This window comes from Macaca mulatta, chromosome 7 (genome assembly GCF_049350105.2).
Source record: "Macaca mulatta isolate MMU2019108-1 chromosome 7, T2T-MMU8v2.0, whole genome shotgun sequence".
NCBI classification, from domain to species: Eukaryota; Metazoa; Chordata; class Mammalia; order Primates; family Cercopithecidae; genus Macaca; species Macaca mulatta.
Genome location: NC_133412.1, coordinates 6,838,529 through 6,846,956, shown reverse-complemented (window position 1 = coordinate 6,846,956; position 8,428 = coordinate 6,838,529). Strand labels below are relative to the sequence as shown.

The 8,428-nt window shown below is 42.3% G+C and overlaps 1 pseudogene; it reads right to left on the bottom strand.

Moving 5' to 3' along the window:
- Positions 1-1,077: 1,077 nt before the first annotated feature.
- LOC144329755 (uncharacterized) lies at positions 1,078-1,719 on the bottom strand (annotated as a pseudogene).
- Between the last annotated feature and the right edge of the window lie 6,709 nt (positions 1,720-8,428).

The window sequence follows — 8,428 nt, the reverse complement described above, 5'->3', positions numbered from 1 at the left end:
CCTCATGGAATCATCAGCCCCTACAGCCACATCCTCCTTTACAGTTTTTACAAAATACTCTTATACACCATCTGATTTAATGACACCAACAACTGTACAAGGTGTTGTCACAATCATTTAGTGACTGAGAGGGATTGATATCTTGGCTAGAAAAAAAAAAAGGAAAGAAAAAGGTGATACTGGAACTTTGAAACTCAGTCTTCTGACTCCAAGCTCTGGGGTTTTGAGAAGAATCAGCAGCTGCCTAGGACAAAAACCAGAGGCAGAGGTAGAAAAGTAAACATTAGGTAGGCAGGAACCGTATGCCCTGTGGTTTAGAGTCATACATCCTCACATGTCTGTTAGTGTCAAGAAGTGCACCAGTACCTCTCAAACTTTTATATCAATGTGTCCTCATGGCAGAAGGCAGCCTTTCTGTTAAATCTGGGAATTCATCAGAAAGAGGACAACCCAAGCCTCATTTCAGAGAGAAGTCTGATATACTCTTGGAAATCTGTGACTGTCATCCTTAAGTACATTAATGTTTTTTTCTCCTGATCTCAAGAGAATCAAGGGAAACTGATGCTTCAGAAAGATGTCCCATATTTGTCCTGTGGCACTCAAGGTACCCCAGATTGAGATAATATGAGGAATATGCAAGTCATCAAGTTCAGTTTCCCAAGATCTGTTCCACAGAAGATGAGCAAATCTCACTTCAGAGACCACTGACTGAAGGGCAGTCTGGTCCCAGAACCATGGAGAATTAGAATATGAGGTGGAGAACACAGAAAAAAAGGTTAAAATCTCTCTCTGGAAAGTAGAAGCCTGGGAGAAAACCAAACCAAACCCATCCTCCCATTGCCACATGGAGGTACGGTCAACGTTTTGCGCTCACAGGGGAAGTGTAGGCTTTCCCCCCTGTCATTGTCGATGTTAAGGGAGTGAGACAGCCTGAAACCTCTTGCTCCTAGGTCCCACAGTCTCCATTCCCCTTCCAGCTGCAAATTCGTGCTGTGACCAGAGGAACCAGAAATGGGTGAGAATGCTTAGGGGACTGGGTCATAAGATCAAAGGCCAGTCTTCCAGTAATGACAGTTCCTAGGCAGACTGTGACATCACTACATTCCACTCCTCCTGATGAGGGGGAGGGACCACATCAGCGCAATGTCCGAGTTACCACTCCATGATGGGGGAGGGAAACACAAGGTTGGGACCCAGGTCCTTGGAGATGCCAGTGTAAAGAGCCCACGGAGGTTAACCTTGAGGCAGCAGGCGGGGAGGGCAGAGTCTGCAGCAGGGAGCCCCAGGAGTCACCAGCTCAAAGTCACCCAGGGATGACACACGAGGGCAGGGCCTGGGGCTGGGGGACCAAGGTCCCTAGAGATGCAAGCCCAAAGAGCCCAGGGAGGTCAAGCTTGGGGCAGCAGGAGATGAGGGCCCAGTAATGCAGCAGGAAGCCCCAGGAGTCACCCACCCAAAGTCACTCTGGGGTGATTGGCAAGGGCAGGGACTGGGCTGCTTGCTGAAGGGGTGAGGCTGACTGACAAAACTTTGATGGGGGCAGCCCAGAGGCACTAGGGTTAGTGGGCCCAGTCCAGTGTGCCTCAGGAGTGGTATGGACTCTGGTAGTGGTCTTGTTGTCAGAGGGGATCTGTGGCTGGGTTGGGGGGCCATGACCTGGTATGTTTTTACCTTTTTCTTGGCCTCAGCCAATATGCTCTGTCGAGTTTCTTCTGCCATTGCAGAGTGGGGAGGGAGGCGGGGTTGGGGCCACATCAGCAAAATCCTAGCAAGCACTGATCAACACCTCCAGTCACCTACCAGGCAGCTGTGCGACTGAGCCAGAGGCAGCGTAACCAGGGCTGCAGTAGAATGCCAAATAGGGGCGTGGCCTTAATGCTCCAAGCCCATTGGTCAATTAGAAAGATGAAAGGGAATGGGGGCGTGGCTAGACAGCAGTGTGTCCAGAGGGACTCATGGCTCACAAGGAAAGCTGCCCATGCAACTGCTGTCCCCACCCACTCTAGGAGAACGGAGGGGCTTTAAAAGCTTTAAAACTTTTAAAAATATATGTGTGTGTACTTTATATATATGTGTGTCCGTGTGTGTGTCTATGTTTACTTCCAGATCTGTCTTCATTACCCAGTTTCTATGCAAGATCTGTGATTCTGGCCTATATTTTTCATCTTCAAATACAGTACAAAAATCCCCAGTATTACCTTAATTGAGATACAAAGCCTATAAAAATGGAAAATCCATAGCATGCTTGATGATTAATGAAGCAGACTATATTATCCAACATTCCAAAAAGATAAAATAATCACAATGATTTCTCTATTTTGGAAAAACGTTTCTCTTCTTCTATGTTATTCTTAAGATATTTTTTCTTAAACAAGAAACATGTCTAATATCTGTAAAAAGGCAAAGCTTTTGGGTCAGGCGCAGTGGCTCACACCTGTAATCCCAGCACTTTGGGAGGCCGAGGCAGGCGGATGATGGAGTCAGGAGATCGAGGCCATCCTGGCTAACACGGTGAAACCCCATCTCTACTAAAAATACAAAAAATTAGCCAGGCGTGGTGGCAGACGCCTGTAGTCCCAGCTACTTGGGAGGCCGAGGCAGGAGAATGTCATGAAACCTGGAGGCAGAGCTTGCAGTGAGCCAAGATCATGCCACTGCACTCCAGCCTGGGCAACAGAGCAAGGCTCTGTCTCAAATAAATACAGAAATAATTGTTCACTATATCAGTTGTTCACAAAAAAGAACCAACATGTCCATTAACAGGGAACTATTTAAATTAATCAAGTTTATCTACATTATGTAATACCATACAACTATTTAAAAGCACCTAGTAAACCAATACACACTGAGATGGAATAATGCTATTAAAAACAGCAAGTAGTAGAACACTGTGTTGCCTATGACACCATTTTTATTCAACATTTAAACAAATTTATAACAGCAATTATATGAGCAGTGAGAATGGGGTTTATGAGACTTTTCATTTTTATGTGCTTCTATTTTTGTTATGCTTCTGTATATACATCCATTTATTATGGAGTATTATTTTTGAAAAAACAAATGGGCCAGTATTGTTTGGTGTTGCAAAGCGAGAGTATAGCTTCTGATATCAACTTTTGCATATTGCTTCTCATTTTAGGGAAATTACGAACCTCCCTTATTCTAACTAACTTAAACCCAGAATTTCAAACATACAGAATTGATGACAAAAAGAAAGAAAGAAAGAAAAGACAAGGAGCTTCAGATGACAGTGACTCATACTAAATTATTTATGCTGTAACGCTTGTTAAATAGTGCCATATTCTGGACATACTTGGTATTACAGTCCAACTCCAGTTGATCGCTTTTTACAGAGACGAGGAACAAAGGAAAAAACACTCAAGAAGTGAAAAGTATGGAGTCATGGAAAAATTGCTGTGATGCAAAGCCTATGGTCATAGGACATGAAACAAAGAGAACTCCAAGCAGTAAGCCACTGCTGTTCTATTAGCATCCAAACCTCCGTACTCCTGTCTGCCCCAAGGCTTTTTTAAAAAATGGAGACAGGGTCTAACTATTTTGCCCAGGCTGGTCTTGAACTCCTGGACTAAAGCAATCCTCCTGCCTTGGCCTCCCAAAGTGCTGAGATTACAGGCTTGCATCACCATACCTGGCTATTGATATTTTCTTAACTCTCTTGCCTGGCCTATAGCCACCATGGAAGCTAATAAAGAATATTAATTTAAGAGTAATGGTAGAGTTCACTACATTGAAATACACGTATAAGTGTCTAAATTGTACATGAAAGGCATCCATGGATCGATTACCCCCCCGGGTGGCCAAAGGAACTGCGCGAACCTCCCTCCTTGGCTGTCTGGATCAAGCTTCCCACTAGGTCCCTTTACTGAGTGCCTCCCTCATCTTTAATTATGGTGAAGTCTGGGATAACAGGACTGGCACAGGGGAGGGGAAAGCTTCCTCCAGAGTTGCGCTACCCTCTCCTCTACCATCCTATCTCCTCACTCCTGTCAGCCAGGGAGTCCAATCTGTCCTGAACTCAGAATGTCACTGTCAACTACATAAAATTGCCAGAGAAGCTCTTTGGGACTACAGACACATACCCTTAATGTCTTTATTTCTATTTTGTCTACCTCTTCAGTCTAGGTGAAAAAATAAGAAGGATAATAGGGAAGAACTTTGTTTATGCCACTTGTCCGCCCCTAAGAATTTTGAAAACCTCTAGGTAGCAATAAGAACTTCAGCATGGTATAAGAAAAGAGGAGGAAAAGCTGTACAGAACTGCATAATAAATGGGCTGGAAAAGAACTGCTGGGAACAAACAGGTAGGTTGAACTATATAGAGAGAAAGCAGAGAGGCTAATCAACAAGGCTGGGATCCCAAAGGGGCATGATGAGAATATTACCAAAGTAGGAAGTCCTGGCTCCATGTCCCCTTAGTGGCTTAGTACTATGTAGCTTGCTTTCTGCAGTGAACTTCAGACCTTCCTGCTAGGATCCTCGAATGGAATTTTCTTATTGGAAAACAGTCGTTCTCTCGACATTCAGGTAGGCCCAAGTCTGCCACACTCGATCACATTTTCTCTTCATATAATCTCTCAACCATCCTCTATCCTTTAACTGTTTTTCTATATCCTGATCAGATGCCAACAAAAGTGAGAATGTTAGAATCATATATTTTTAGAGGTAGACCATACCTCAGATTTAAAAAATGGCAGATACTCCATTTTCCAAAATGCATATGCAGAAAAAATAAGTCTAGAAGGATATATGCTTAGGTAATCAGTTAATTTATTTACTTGTATTTTATGAATTCTTTTAAATGAACACATTGCTTTTTTAAAAAACAAACTAAAGGTTTCTGTCAGTTAAAAAATGACACTGATGAAGCAGAGTCCTTACAGATCATCCAGTCCGACCCTGGCCCATACGGTAGCCACGTGTGGCGTATCAGTTCCTTGAAAATGCAGTTCCTGTGCTGCACAAGATGTGTCAAGTGCTCAAAAGCCACATGTCACTAGTGGCTCTGTGCCACACAGCAGGGACATAAAAGATTGCCATCCTCAAAGGAAGTTCTACTGAACAGCACTGCTCTAATTAAATAAAAAATACCATTGAGGACAACATAGTAATAGAAAAGATTGAAGAGGTAGTGCTGATACTTAAAAACCTGGTATTTTCAGCCAGGCGTGGTGGCTCATGCCTGTAATCCTAGCACTTTGGGAGGCTGTGGTGGGAGGATGGCTTAAGCACAGGAATTCTAGACCAGCCTGGGCAACATGGTGAAACCGTGTCTCTACAAAAAATATAAAAAATTAGCTTGGCATGGTGACATGCGCCTGTAGTCCCAGCTACTTGGGAGGCTGAGGTGGGAGATCACCTGAGCCCCGGAGGTGAAGTCTGCAATGAGGTGAGATTGCACCACCACACTCCAGCCTGGGTGACAGAGTGAGACCCTGTCTCAAAAAAACCAGGAAAACAAAAAAACAAAACAAAAACACCTGATATTTATTTTTAAGTCCTCTATTTTCAAACATTCAGAAGTTATTCCATCCTATCTTCATGGTTTCCATTCTATGCCTCGTTTAGGATTGGGATCTGATAAAATAAACATGTTCAACAGAACCAGTTCTCATGGCTGTATAACAGATGATCAATACATATTTGATGAGGAAATTATTCAATTTTCTTAATTTTTTTCACAAAATTTGTGGTTTCAAGGGACCAAACTTGAATACTACGCCTTCATGTTCTAAGAATCAGGGGACTTATATAAAACCTCTGTTGCCTGATAAGGGCTACATCGAAGTGAAAAGCCATGGGAAAAAACTAGAAAGTATACTTTTGACCCTAGTTCTGTAGTTTCCTTAATGCCACAGATAATACAAATCCCCATTCCTGCCAAATTCCTTCCCTCATCTCCATCTATTGTCTTGATTCCATAAATAGCAGAAGAGCATGAATTTGCTTTAGTTAGACAGATAGATGGATAGATGGATAGAGAGAGAGACAGAGAGAGAGAGAGAGAGACACAAAGATGGAGATAGAGATGGAGATAGAGACAGATTTGCAGAAGACAAGTTATAGGTAAACTAACGTCAACATCAAAGTGGTATACCTACATCTAACTATTCTGGAAAGAAAAGCATACCTCAAAGAAATTGACTTAAGTACATACAGAGAAAAAGTTTAAGCTGAAAGCTACTGTCCTCTTATATGAGACACTTAAGAAGTTGCGGGCGCGGTGGCTCAAGCCTGTAATCCCAGCACTTTGGGAGGCCGAGGTGGGTGGATCACGAGGTCAGGAGATCGAGACCATCCTGCCTAACACGGTGAAACCCCGTCTCTACTAAAAATACAAAAAATTAGCCGGGTGTGGTGTTGGGCGCCTGTAGTCCCAGCTACTCGGGAGGCTGAGGCAGGAGAATGGCGTGAACCCAGGAGGCGGAGCTTGCAGTGAGCCGAGATCAAGCCACTGCACTCCAGCCTGGGCGGACAGAGCGAGACTCTGCCTCAAAAAAAAAAAAAAAAAAGAAAGAAATTACTTGGGGGCAAGTGAGAAAATGGAGAGACATAGCTCAGAGGATACAAAGTAGCACATATGTAGGATGAACAAGTCTAGAAATATAATGTACAACATGAGAAATATAGGTAATAAAATTGCTGTATTTGGGATTCACGCTAAATGAGATTTTAAGCTCCTCTTGCCACCAAACAAAAAGAAAACGGGTAACTATGTGAGTTGAAGGATACGTTAATTTGCTTCACTGCAGTAATCTTTTAACCATCTATATGTATCCCATAACATCATGTTGTATGCCTTAAATATACAGAGGACAATTTATTTAAAATGAAAAACTACTCCAATATTTTCTGCATTTTTAATATTCTCACTCAAAGAAAGTATTAATTTGCATATCTGATGTTAAACAGATAGCCTAATCAAGTCACTATCAAGATCAAGACTGAAAGTTATAGCTTTTCTCTTTTGATGCCTTCGAGATATATATGTACACATATATATACACATACACATATATATACACACACATATATTTTTTAAGTTTTAGTTTTGGCCAGTTGCAACGGCTGACACCTGTAATCTGAGCACTTTGGGAGGCCGAGGCAGAAAGGCTGCTTGAGGCCAGGAGTTTGAGACCAGCCTGGGTAACAGAGCAAGGACCCTATCTCTACAAAGTTTTTTTACAAAATTAGCCAGAGGTGATGGTATGCACTTGTAGTCCCAGATACTTTGGAGGCTGAGGCAGAGGATTCCTTGAGCCCACGAGCTCAAAGCTGCAATGAGCTATTACTGTGCCACTGCATTCCAGTCCAGGCAACAGAGCAAGACCTTGTCTCACAAAAAGTTCTAATTAAAGATAAAGAGTTATAATTTTACAAACCTTGACTGCAACTGAGGGAAAATCCCGTAATTGGCAAAATGAATTCTGCCTGCTTGCAAAACTTCTGACTAATAGAGAATAACAGGAAGCCCAAATTAGAGGATCCACATCAGTTAAAAAGTTTTTCCAAATAAGAGTGACTCTGAGTTCTGCAGAGTTGAAAGATTGGGTTCAAATCAAAGACTTGTGAGATCTTGAGGAAGTTACTTAATCCCTCTGTGACTCACTGTTCTGAAATGTAAATGAAGACAATTTGTAACCCAAAAACATAAACATGAGTTTTCTCGAAGATTGCAAATCCTAAAGATAATTTCATTTTAATATCAGTCATTTAGTCTGGATACACCATAATGCAGACTAATTTTCCCTCTGTGTAAGGTCCACACAAAAACATTATCAATAAAATTTACTTGTGGATCAATTTTCCTCCTGAGGCGTCCTCATTTTTTTGGTTTAAAAAAAAAAAAAAAAGCACTAGACGGGGCACAGTGGCCCATGCCTGTGATCTCACTTACAGAGGCCAAGGCAGATGGATGAGTTGGAGACCAACGCGGGCAACATGGCAAAAACCTGCCTCTACAAAAAAAATACAAAAATTAGTCAGGTGTGGTGACACATACCTGTGGTCCTGGCTACTCTGGTGAGTGAGGTAGGAGGATTATTTGAGCCCACACAGAGGTTGCAGTGAACCGAGATGGCACCACTGCACTCCAGCCTGGGTGACAGAGCAAGACCCTGTCTGGAAAAAAAAAAAAATCACTATAAAATTGAAACAAAATCACAACAAAGGAAATACATTTGGATACCCAACCTTCTTTTAATTTATTTATTTACTTATTTGTAACATTTTGAGATGGCATCTTGCTATGTTGCCTAAACTGGTCTTCAACTCCTGGGTTCAAGGCATCCTCCCGTTTTGACTTCCCAAAGTACTGGGATTACAGGTGTGAGCCACCATGCCCAGCCCGTATTTAACTTTCACTTTCTGAATATCGCAGGTCTAAAAGGTCATCAAATATATAGTACTA